The sequence below is a fragment of the Penaeus japonicus genome, unplaced genomic scaffold (genome assembly GCF_977035675.1).
Source record: "Penaeus japonicus unplaced genomic scaffold, GWHDUDI00000001_assembly GWHDUDI00000029, whole genome shotgun sequence".
Lineage (NCBI taxonomy): Eukaryota > Metazoa > Arthropoda > Malacostraca > Decapoda > Penaeidae > Penaeus > Penaeus japonicus.
In genome coordinates, this window is record NW_028234431.1 from 6,470,838 (window position 1) to 6,483,337 (window position 12,500).

The 12,500-nt window shown below is 45.9% G+C and overlaps 1 protein-coding gene across 8 annotated transcripts in view; it reads right to left on the reverse strand.

Annotated features, from left to right (window-relative positions):
* The window catches only part of LOC122246973 (hormone receptor 4), a 279,086-nt gene that overhangs the window by 158,613 nt on the left and 107,973 nt on the right, over positions 1 to 12,500 (reverse strand). Inside the window, exon 1 of one of the 8 annotated variants that reach the window (XM_043005982.2) lies at positions 4,450 to 4,525. The exons of 6 other annotated variants lie outside the window; for them this stretch is intronic. The gene's annotated coding sequence lies outside the window, so the exon portion shown is untranslated. Of the gene's footprint in view, positions 1 to 4,449; positions 4,526 to 12,500 lie in introns of those variants that run through there. One more of the 8 variants, XM_043005949.2, reaches the window with a different exon arrangement.

Below are 12,500 nucleotides of genomic sequence, written 5' to 3' on the forward strand. Positions count from 1 at the left end.
GAGGAGGGGCAGAAAAGGAGAGAGAGGAAAAAGATGAGAGGAGGTGGAGGAATAGGGGGATGAGGGGGGAAGAAGGGGAGGTGGAGAGGGGAAGAGAAGCAGGAGGAGGAATAGAAGAAGAAGAAGAAGTAGTAGTAGAAGTAGTAGTAGTAGTAGTAGGAGGAGGAGGAGGAAATGGAGAAGAAGAAGAAGGACGAGTAGGAGGAAAGAAAAAAATGAAAAAGGTGGGGGTAGGAAGAGCAGGACGGATAAAGGGAGAGGAGAGGAAGAGGAGTAGGGTCAGAAAGAGGACACGGAGAAAAAGCAGATAAAGAGGGTGAAAGACGAGGAGAAAAGGGAACAGAAAGGGAGGAATAAGAAAAATAGAACAGGGGAATGGAGGAGGAGAAAATCGATGGAGATAGTGAAGAGAGGATGGGAATAAAGAAGACAGAGGAATGGAAAGAGAAGAGGAATAGAAGAAGAGGAAGAGGGAAAAAAGAGAGGGGGGGAAAGAAGAGGAGGAACAGTGATAGTAAAAAGGAAGAGGGGAAGAAGAAAAGAAAGGGAGGAAAAAAGGGGAAAAAGAGAAAGAGAGAAACGAAGAAGGGAAGAGGGAAAGAAAGAAAGACACAACTAGGGAAAGAAAAAGCGAAAGACAAAAAATAAAATAAAAGAAAAAAAGATAAAGGGAGGAACTGAAAGTACAATAGAAAAAAGCACAGAAAAAAATAATAAGTATAAAAAAAAGTAGGAGAGAGAGGAGAGTGAAAAGAACTTGAACCATAACAAAACAAGCCCCGTTCACCTGTTGCTACCCGCCCGCGTCCAAATATAACTGGATGACTAACGTTCATCACATTGTTCATCACCCCCCCCCTTCCCCCCCTATTACATTACCGCTTGGGGGAGGGAGGGAGGGGGAGAGGAAGGGAAGGGAAGGGAATGGAAGGAGGGAGGTAAGGGAAAGGAGGGATGGAGGTAAGGAAAAGGAGGGAGGGAGGGAGCTAAGGATGAGGAGGGAGGAAGGGAGCTAAGGAGGAGGAGGGAGGAAGGGAGCTAAGGAGGAGGAGGGAGGAAGGGAGCTAAGGAGGAGGAGGGAGGAAGGGAGCTAAGGGAGAGGAGAAAGGGAGGGAGGGAGGGAGATAGGGAGGGGAGTGGAAGGCAAGGAGGGACGAAAAGAGGGTAAGAAGAGGGGTAGGGAGGGAATGAGAGTCAATGGATTACACGTGAAATTTCCACCACACCTGTGCGCCAGAGTTAGGCATAACACCTGCGCGGAGGAGCCATTGACCCTACGGGCTGCCTGCTACACGTGGAGAGGTCATACGCAAGAGTTTATAAATAACCTCGCCTCCAAAGGTCAGGATACCCAATGGGGAAGGTTATGATCAAACGCAAGAGACAACGACCCGTCTTCAACACTCGCCCTCTCTCTCTCTCTCTCTCTCTGTCTCTCTCTCTCTCTCTCTCTCTCTCTCTCTCTCTCTCTCTCTCTCTCTCTCTCTCTCTCTCTCTCTCTCTCTCTCTCTCTCTCTCTCTCTCTCTCTCTCTCTCTCTCTCTCTCTCTCTCTCTCTCTCTCTCTCTCTCTCTCTCGCGTGTATGTATGTGTGTAAATACTGAGTACGCACATGCAAGAAAACTAAGAAATAACGACAGACAAGGTCAGAAAAATCACAAACGGCAGACAAATTGAAGAAAAGACAAAAAAAAGGAGATAAAAACGAAACTAAAATCAACTATCATAACGGAAGTCGAAACACAGCCGCATATTTTGATCGGTGAAACACAACAGCCAAAACGAAGGTGCTATGAGTATAGGGGAGAGGGAGGGGGATGAGGAGGGTGGGAAGAGGGGAAGAAGGGTGGAAGGGAGGGAGGGGGGAAGAGGGAGGGTGGGAGAAAGAGAGAGGGGAGGAGAGAGAAGTTTTGTCTATAACTTTCACTCGTATTCATCACGCAACCTGGTGGGTGTGGGTGGGCCGGGGGGGGGGGGTGGGAGAGGTTCAGAGTGTTAAGGAGGAATTGCGTTGCTAGTAGAAGCGGGATGAGGGAGAGGGGAGGAGAATAAGGGAAGAGGGGAGGGAGAGGAGGCAGAGAGATCAAAAGTAAGGGAAGGAATAGGATGTGGAAAGCTAGGAATAGAAAGGCCGAGGAGAGGAGAGGAAGAGAGGAGATACGAGAAAGGGAAAGAAGGAGATGGAGCCAATGGGGAGGGAAAGGAGGGGAGAGGATGGGAGGGTGGGAGAATAAGAGAGGAGAGGGAGGCAGGGGAGGGGAGCGGCCAAGGGGTGATGTGGGACGAAGATCAAGGACCTCTCCAAACGCAAAATTTGTTTATGTGTCCTACGATTTATTTGCTTGTGTTATCGTTTGGTTGCGTGATGCATAGCTAACCTGATCACAAGTCTACCTCATTACTTCCTTGCATACTTGCGTAAGTACATGATTGCTTATCTGTGTTTGTTTACTTGTTTTAATAATACATTGTTTATCCGATTGCCTATTTATCTGCATGGGTGCTTGCCAGCCTGCCTTCTCACTTCCTGGCTTTCCTACCTGCCTGTGCCTGTGTGCCTGTGTGCCTGTTTGCCTCTTTGCCTGCTAGTGCCTGTCTTCTTTCTTGCCCGTCTCTTTGTTAGTTTATAAGTATACTTATTTTCCTATCTACTTTAGATATCGTTCATGGAGGGAAAATACGTTTTAAAGACGGCAAACATACATTTACCTATATCTACATTTTCTGTTCTACATTCCAATTAATGAATATTACATACAGATTAACATATGTACTGCGTATATACTGCATATAAGATGTATATACTGTGTATTGTATTAATATGTATGTATGTATGTGTGTATATATATATATATATATATATATATATATATATATATATATATATATATATATATATATATATATATATATACAGACACAGAACAGAATGTGTGCAATAGAGAAAGTGTATTAAAAACAAATGAATTTCAAATACTAATATCTCTTTTCATTAAACGTTATTTCCCCCATCTAAATAATAATGTGAGCAAGCAATATGAATTTTACTTATCGATAAATGGCTTAAGTTCACTGACCGGAAAATATTTTTGAACAATTTTTTTGTCACCATTTGAATGGCCGTTACATAACTATGATATGCTGTATATAGAAATTCGATTATTTTTAAAACTATTTGTAGTGTCTACACGTATACATGAACAGCATATAAACAGAAACGCAGATATAGATACATCGGCATGCATGCATGGATACGCACATACACACACAACAGATAGATGTATAGATAAATAGGTAGACATATAGATACACGCATATACACACAACCACATAGATACATACACACATGTATGTATGTATATATATGTGTGTATATATATATTTACACACACACACACACACACACACACACACACACACACACACACACACACACACACACACACACACACACACACACACACACACACACACAACACACACACACACACACACACACACATATATATATATATATATATATATATATATATATATATATATATATATATATATATATACATGAATATATTTTTTCCAAAGATATAAGTCATCATTCAAACATTCCACTGGAGCACAAACTCCCCAACATTTCAGTTCAAACACAAGTGTCAAAAGCAATCTGGCCAAATAGATGAAACACCCTCATACAGGTCTCTTGTACGCCGCCTGACAACAGGGAAAATATATATATCTAAAAAAACATGAACGAGCGTTACACTTTCAACCTAGGCCTATCTGCTCGAGCTTACCTACCGAGAAACAGAAAGAAATGTATGTTTATTTTTGTCACTGTATTTTCTCTGACAGTGACTGCGTAAATAACTCTTTTTAACCCGTTAACGATTACGATGAACCTTCAATTTTCCTAGATTCAAATTATGCGTTTATGAAATGAAATCGAGAAAGAGAGAGAGAGAGAGAGAGAGAGAGAGAGAGAGAGAGAGAGAGAGAGAGAGAGAGAGAGAGAGAGAGAGAGAGAGAGAGAGAGAGAGAGAGAGAGAGAGAGAGAGAGAGAGAGAGAGAGAGAGAGAGAGAGAGAGAGAGAGAGAGAGAGAGAGAGAGAGAGAGAGAGAGAGAGAGAGAGAGAGAGAGAGAAAGAGAGAAAGAGAGACAGTGACAGAGACAGAGAGAGAGAGAGAAAAAGAGAGAGAGAGAGAGAGAGAGAGAGAGAGAGAGAGAGAGAGAGAGAGAGAGAGAGAGAGAGAGAGAGAGAGAGAGAGAGAGAGAGAGAAGGGAGGGGAGGCAAAAAAGGAGTGTAAATAATATTTCTTAGGTTAACGTCTTGAACCCTTGTTAACAACATACGATGGAAAACTGTGAGTATGTATGTGCGTGGGGGGGGGGAGGGGGGAGCATAGCAAAACCCGCCCACACCGACCGCCCTAAACGGTAGCACGTGGTCACTAACCTCATCGCTGTGTAACACGTGGCAGAGACAAAGCGACAGAAGTTCAAGTCTCGACACTCGAGGAGAGTTCAGATCCGTTTAGGCAGCTTGACACGACACCTTGACACTCTGGCTCGCGGATCTCACAGCAACTGGGAGTACCGAGGTTCACCACAACCCTTTCTGTTCGCTGTTTGCCGGGAATCCTTGCTCGCTGAGTTACAACTATAAATCTACTTTCTGCCAGTTTGTGATTTTTTTTTACAGCGGATTATCGTACTTTGCGTTGAGAGACCCTAAGGTTGAAAATCATATATTTTTCTATCGGTAATGACTTTGCTTGTCTTGCATCTGCAGTCTGGGTCTTTGTCAAAAACAATTCTCGCCTACAAGTTAAATTTTATTCAAAACATACGCAATCTTTTCTATTATTACATCTAAAAGCAAACATTGGCTTGACAGTGGGAAAATATTTCACTTCAAAAGCGCAACGTGTACACAAAAAAATCGTGTTGCAAGCGGAAAAGATTACACAGCAACACAAGGTAATCCTGATCAGCATTGCCATGATTACTATCAGCAATCCCTGGAACTCGTTAACTCTAGCACATTACTGCATTATGAACAATCATATATAATCATAAACATTTTACATACCTCCGATTTCTCATCTAAGAAGCGAAACGCACATACACACGCGCACCAAACAGGCAAAATAAAGCGGACATAGCAGTGCTTTATCTCTGTGAACGAACACCAAAGACTTCCTGAATTAGGTATGTGCATCCGGGATCTCATGGGAATAGGTTAGGATGTTGGCTTTAATGTTAATAAGGACCCGGGAAAAATGAAATCTAACCAAGTCTTTCTTCGACGGTGTGTATCATTTTCCCTATATTTCCTTTGTTGTTTTGTTGTTATGCTGGTCCGCTTTCAGCACTTTCGTTTAGGCTTAAACTGGGCATGACCCGTTGAGTCATGCTGGATTCACTCGACTTTAAAATGGGGGTGTATTACGTTAATCGGGATTAGATTAGCTTGGGTTAGGTTATGTAGGTCTAGGATTAAATTAGGCACGATTAATTTGCTTTAGGGTTGGGCTTGATTAGGTTAGGCTTAGGTATCTATATTTAGATCAGACTTAAGTTTAAGATATATAGGATCTAGTATCAGGCCACTATTGCGCATTTCCCCTCACTACGACAGTACCCTCAGCACCGCATCCTGAAACAGTACCCTCACACAGTACCTCCCTAAGCAAACACCTCCTCACCCTGGCCGTGGAGGGTCCCCTCGTGCCAGGCATTCCTCCCTCGCCGTGCCCGGGTCCTCGACCTTGTCGGGTTAATGTTCACATCTCTAACATCCTCTCCAACCTGGCACCGCGGCCGCCACACTTTGGCACCCGAACTGGCAGTTCTCCGCTCTCATCATCTGCGTCATAGCATAAATCACACTTCCATTCTTTCTCTCTTTCAGCCTCCGATCAGCCCCCGGCCTCGTGCTGGCCCGTGGCGGGCGCGGGCGAACGCAACAAACGCCTCCGAGGTAAAGGGGTTCGAGGCGATAATTCGTGTGTTTATTGCGCTGCGTACCCTCGCAGGGGGCAGAAGGGCAGGGGGGGGGAGGGGCATGAGGAAGGGTGGACGCACTTGGGAAATGCCGGGCAAATGGGAAACGGAGGGAGGACGCAGTGAGTGGGTGAGGGAGGAGTAGGAGGAGAAAGAGGGGGGGAGGAGGAGGATCAGGGGAGGGAAGGGGTGGTGATGAGGGGAACGGAGGGGCACCGACAACTGGCGCCGCTCTGGCTAGACTCTAACCTTGGCATCCGCGTTTGTACGCAGCTCCTTGGACCAGCGTGGCCGCACCTACCCCGCGCCGCTCGCCGCTCGCGGGCGTGACAACCTTGCTAGAATAGTGTGGCCTTCACGTCTAAAATCAACAACAAAACACCAAAATGATTATGAAAAAGATTTATATAAGACACCTGAAAATTCTAATTGCCCCTCTCTTTGCAGCATGTCCGGAATTACCCAAAACATGCAAAATTATACGACACTTCGGTAGAGAAAGCCATGTCTATACGTACTAGAAGCGTGTGTGCCTGTATAGGCACGCATCCGAAAGCATTCATGCCTTTACACACAAACCAAGAAATTATTTCTATTTTTTTCCTTAAGTTAACTGGTTGCTTGACACTTGAGACGGAGCCAGATGGGCAGTGCCTATTAAGCACGGCCTGGGTGAACAGCCAGGCAGCGACGCACATCTCTGGCAGTTCAGAAATACCCGCGGCTGGAGAAAAAAATAGGCATTCGGGTGGAAAACTTCGTCCGGCGCGGTGCAGCTGAAGGTCAGGAGACCCTCCCGAGTTTTGTAAACACGGCGTGCGGACTTCTACCATTCGTACCTCCAATGTCTCCCTCACACCTATTCTCCCCCTCTCCCTCCCCGCAATGCTCGCCTCCCCCCCCCCTCTCCCCGTACCTCTCGTACTTCTAGTGCCTCCAGCCACTTCCTCTCTCTCACTTTCCTCCTGCCCTGTACCTCTCGTACCTCTCGTACCTCTCGTACCTCCAAGGTCTCCCCCACTCATTCTCGCCCCTCTCCCTTCACCCCTCCCCCCCTTTCCGCATGATTTCCCGGTACTCGGGTCACATGACGTTTCTGGAGAGTAGTCGGAAGTATTTCCTGGTATACAAATGCCAAGGTTAAGGGGTCTTCCTGGTACTCTGGTACGCCGCTGCTATAACTCATAATGAGTCATGTTGTCGAGTCAGCCACTTACTTATGACTCGGATTAAGTCTTTTTTTTCTCTCTCTATCGCTAAGTGCCAAAGGGATGACTGTTCTTCCTGTGTAAGAAGGTTGGGAGAGAGAAAAAAGAGGGAGAGTCATACATGGACACACACATATAAATAGAGAGATAGGCAGATAAGCATAAAAATAGTTAAGACATATATAGATAGATAACTAGAGGGCGAGGGGGAGAAAGATTTGAGAGCCACAAGGCGAGAGAGCCACACCAGATTTTCCAAATGTCAAAGGTTACTATGACCAAAAAATGTGATACACAGAGAGAACAATAAAACGCGAAAAAAAGTACCAACCCATTAATCCGACTTAAGGCACATTCCATTCAGCGTTCTGACCTCACTCCATTATGAGCGAACAGCTGGGAGTGAAAGAGACCAGGTATAAAAAAAGCAGCAACAGCAGCCTAAAATAATGCCACGAGTGCCGAGCAGGTGACGTTGCGGCAGTGCCAGTGTTGGTTGGGGTCGCGGCCGCTGCCCTCGCCTCCTCCACGGCCACGGTCATGGACGCACGCCCGGGGCATTGCTCTCGACGGGGCACTGGGGGGAAAGGGAGGGAGGGAGGGAGGCACTGGGGAGAGGGAGAGGGAGAGGGCACTGGGTGGGGGGTGGGGCGGGGGAGTAGGAAGGAGGGAGGGAGCCAACGCACGGGCCCGCCTGGCACTGGTGGCACTTGGAAGGGGAGGGGGGGGGAGGATTGAGGCAAGGGAAGGGGGGTTGTGGAAGGTGGTGTTCGTGGTGTTGTGGTGTTTGTGAAGAGGAGGAAGGTACTGGTGCACTTTGGGAAACTAGGATGATATCAGAAAAGGTTGATGCGGCGGATACATCTATTAGAAGAAGGCAATATGGAACTAATATAAACTAGATGAAGAAATGAAGACATGATTATCATTACACTCACCAATCAAAAAAGGGGCAAAAACAAATCATTAAAAACAAAACAAAAAGATAACAGATAAACAACATTAACAAAGGTGAGCGCGATTCCGGCCGGCTATGGTGTTGGCAGGAGGTGGCAGTGACAACACACCAAGGACACTATTGCACGTCCGCTACCACAGCCCTCTGATACTTCCTGCTGGTTCCCTTTCATCACATTCTCACTTCCCGTTTCTTTTCGGCGAACTACAGTGCGCCACTGGAACGTATATTATAATGATGATAATGATGATATTACTGGTAAAAATAATAAAAATAATAATATAATAGTAGTAGTAGTAGTGGTGGTGGTGGTGGTGGTGGTGGTGGTGGTGGTGGTGGTGGTGGTGGTAGAGGTAGAAGAAGTAGTAGTAGTAGAAAAAGTAGTAGTTATAGTAATAATAATAAGTGTCATAACCATTACCATTATTATTATTACTACTAATATTATTATTACTATCATTAATATTATCACTATTATTATTATCATTATTGATATCATTATCATGATATTAATCAAATTAATGATAACGAAGTAATAATAGTAACAATAATAATAACAATAGCAATAACTGTACAAAACAACATAGAAAATATAAATTTTGTGCAGTTTAGTACACATATCTCAAGCCAACCGTTAAAACAGTGTGTGTAGTACATTACTCGGCCTTGCTGAAAACCACACAGGATGTACAACCTACAAAACATGGCTTGCTACATTACCGTAGTACATATTTCAACTACTCACGTACACAGTGTGTACCTTGCAGTTATATTCCAGCCACCTTTCATCTAACCTGAAATACAAGAGAAAAAAAGATGTTAAAAAGTATTCATCTATAGAGGTTTATCACAAAATAAGTTAATATTACAAAGTAAGTACATGAACACAGGATAGTGTACATTAAGAATTTAATTTGCAGAGGCATATCTCTTTGTGTGATTTGCATTTCCGGATCCTTTCTTATCGTTTGAATTGCGTAAAAGGCTTTTGGAAGTATACATCAATGTGTAAGTATATAATCATATGCACGCATTTAATCATATGCACGTATATGATCATATGCATGCACGTACATAACCCCCGACACGGACGCACACACACACACACACACACACACACACACACACACACACACACACACACACACACACACACACACACTCACACACACATACAAACACGCGCACACACATACAAGTACAAACACACATAACCAAACTAAAGAAAATAAGAAACAACAGAAAACCACACAAACAGGCAAACAAAACGGTTTAACGGTCGACGTGGGCGAGGCCATTTCCCTTCTAATCAATGTTATAAACAGACAATAAATAAATCCCGACGTGTCAACCCCTTCCAACGCATTTGTGTAAATGTCACGTATTTTTTTCAAACCATCAATGCAGTTCATTTGCAACCAAGGCAATCACAGCTTCACTTGCCCCCCCCCCCCCCACACACACACACAACTTCTAATCTCCTCCTTACCACCTCTACCTTCTTCTTCTTCTTCTTCTTCTTCTTCTTCTTCTTCTTCTTCTTCTTCTTCTTCTTCTTCTTCTTCTTCTTCTTCTTCTTCTTCTTCTTCTCCTCCTCCTCCTACTTAATCTCCTTCTCCTCTCCCTCTCTCTCTCCCTCTCTCTCTCCCTCTCCCTCTCCCTCTCTCTCCCTCCTTCTCTCCCTCTCCCTTCCTACCCTCTTCACCTCTTCCCTTCCTCCTCTCCTCCCCCTTCCCCTCCTCCTCTCCCCCCTCTTCCCCTCTTCCTTTCCTCCTCTCCTGCCCCCACCCCTCCTCCTCTCCCCTTTCCTCCCCTACCCCCTCCTCCCCTCCTCCTTCTTCAACTTATGTAAGAGCGCATAAGTGGCCTTAAAGACAAGGCAACGCGGGGAAGAAGCAAGAGGATGGTGCTGGTGTGTGTGAGCAGCTGTGGCCACAAATCATCTCACTCATAGGGACTGATGTGTCTCTCCCTGAAGAGCCTATCACGTATAAAGAGCCGGGCTTGAATCGCTCCGGCCGGCGACGCGGCAGCATCCATAACACGTGTTGTAACAGATGGTTAATTAAGTTCACTTTGCCTCGGGATGCCCTTTGCTTAATCGAAGAGGGTCATGGAGGTATGGGCGTGGGTGTTAGCACTTGTGATCTATTCTAGGACTTTTCTTTTCTTTCTGTACGAGTGTGGACTGGACGTGCACATCGTCATGGGTTCATGTATTTAGGCGATAGTCCCTTGGAGAGTGATTTCCTTCAATGCCGCCGTGCGTGTATGGCGTACTTTGCTAGGTGGACGCATTTCCAATTACATCAATATGCTAGAATGGCTTTGCTAATCTAGCTTCTCTGCTGACTAAGCGCTTGTTGTCTGGTTGCTGTGCTGCTGCTGTTTCTCCTCGTTTGTTACTGTGTGTGCTAGACATGTTCAATTGCTCATGTCATCTACGCTACACAAAGGCATCTAATTCAAAATAATTAAGCACATGAGACTGAAACAATATTCATTACAGGGAGTAGCTGGATGGATCTTGGAACTGAGTACAAATTCAAATGCAAGCAGGTACCGTACCAAGGTTCCACAATTACTGTCAAAACGGCCGCCCATCATCAAATACAATGGCCTGCAGGTGGCAACCAAACCCATACGTTAGGTGTTCGACCATAAAGCGGATTTACATACTGTTCTCTCTCTCTCTCTCTCTCTCTCTCTCTCTCTCTCTCTCTCTCTCTCTCTCTCTCTCTCTCTCTCTCTCTCTCTCTCTCTCTCTCTCTCTCTCTCTCTCTTCTCTTTCTCTCTTCTCTTTCTCTCTTCTCTTTCTCCTCTCTCTCTCTCTCTTCTCTCTCTCTCTCTCAATCTCTCTCACTCTCAATCTCTCTCTCTCTCCATCTCTCTCTCTCTCTCTCTCTCTCTCTCTCTCTCTCTCTCTCTCTCTCTCTCTCTCTCTCCCTCTCTCTCTCTCTCTCTCTCTCTCTCTCTCTCTCTCTCTGTCTGTCTGTCTGACTCTCTCTCTCTCTCTCTCTCTCTCTCTCTCTCTCTCTCTCTCTCTCTCTCTCTCTCTCTCTCTCTCTCTCTCTCTCTCTCTCTCTCTCTCTCTCTCTCTCTCTCTCTCTCTCTCTCACACACACACACACACACACACTCTCTCACTCTCACTCTCACTCTCACTCTCACTCTTAGTCTTACTCTTACTTTCATTCTCATTCTCAACCTCACCCTTACCCTTACCCTTATCCTTATCCTTATCCTTATCCTTACCCTTACCCTTACCCTCACCCTCTCCTTCTTTCCCCATCCCCATCCTCATCCTCCCTTTCTCCCTCTCCCTTTCCCTCACCTTCTCACCCTCACCTTCACCCTCGCTCTCTTCCTCTTCCTATACCACTTCCTTTTCCTCTCCCTTCTTCTTCTTCTTCTTCTTCTTCTTCTTCTTCTTCTTCTTCTTCTTCTTCTTCTTCTTCTTCTTCTTCTTCTTCTTCTTCTTCTTCTATTTCTCATTCTCATTCTCCTCCTACTTCTACTTCTACTCCTCCTTCTCCTTCTCCTTCCCTTTCCCTTCCCCTTCCTTCTCCTTCTCCCTCCCCCTCCCCCTCCCCCTCCCCCTCCCCCTCTCCCTTTCCCTCCCCTCCCCCCTCCCCCTTCCCCTTCCCCCTTCTCCCTCCCCCTCTCCCTCCCTCTCCCTCTCCCTCTCCCTCTCCCTCTCCCTCTCCCTCTCCCTCTCCCTCTCCCTCTCCCTCTTCCTCCCCCTCTCCTCCCTTTCCCTCTCCTTCTCCCTCTCCTTCGTCTCCACATTATCCCTCGTGGGCGTCCATTGAAGGGACAAGCAGCGGCGGCTGTCAGGGAGTCAGCCTTACCGGTTGCACTGGGGCGAGCATGACTAACGTCCAGGTCCGCCACACCCGGTCCCATCAAGGTTACCTCCGTTACCTTGCTGCCTTTCCCGGGTTACTGGGTGCGCTGTCAGTGATACCACGCCCTTCACGTTACTGCTTGGTGTTCATTCTGCATGACGGATGATTTCGGAACACGTTTTTTTTTTTGTTTTTTTTTGGCGTGGCATCCCTGCTTAACATTCTTTCTTTTTCTGGTAGCAGTGGGATGATTCCTATCTCGTTGCACGCACTTGAAGTGTTTCATTCACTCTCTCTTTTTCAAGGCACATCATAGGCATGACTGATGCATGACTGATAACTTCATGCCAGCTTGCACGGTAATACTGCATACTGACTCAAGGCGGAAGTGACGTATATCATTCTGTCGCCATAGTGACTGGTGAACACGTGCTCTAACCCCCATCCCCATCCACCCAGTCCCCTCCACCTATTTCCCCCCAATCGC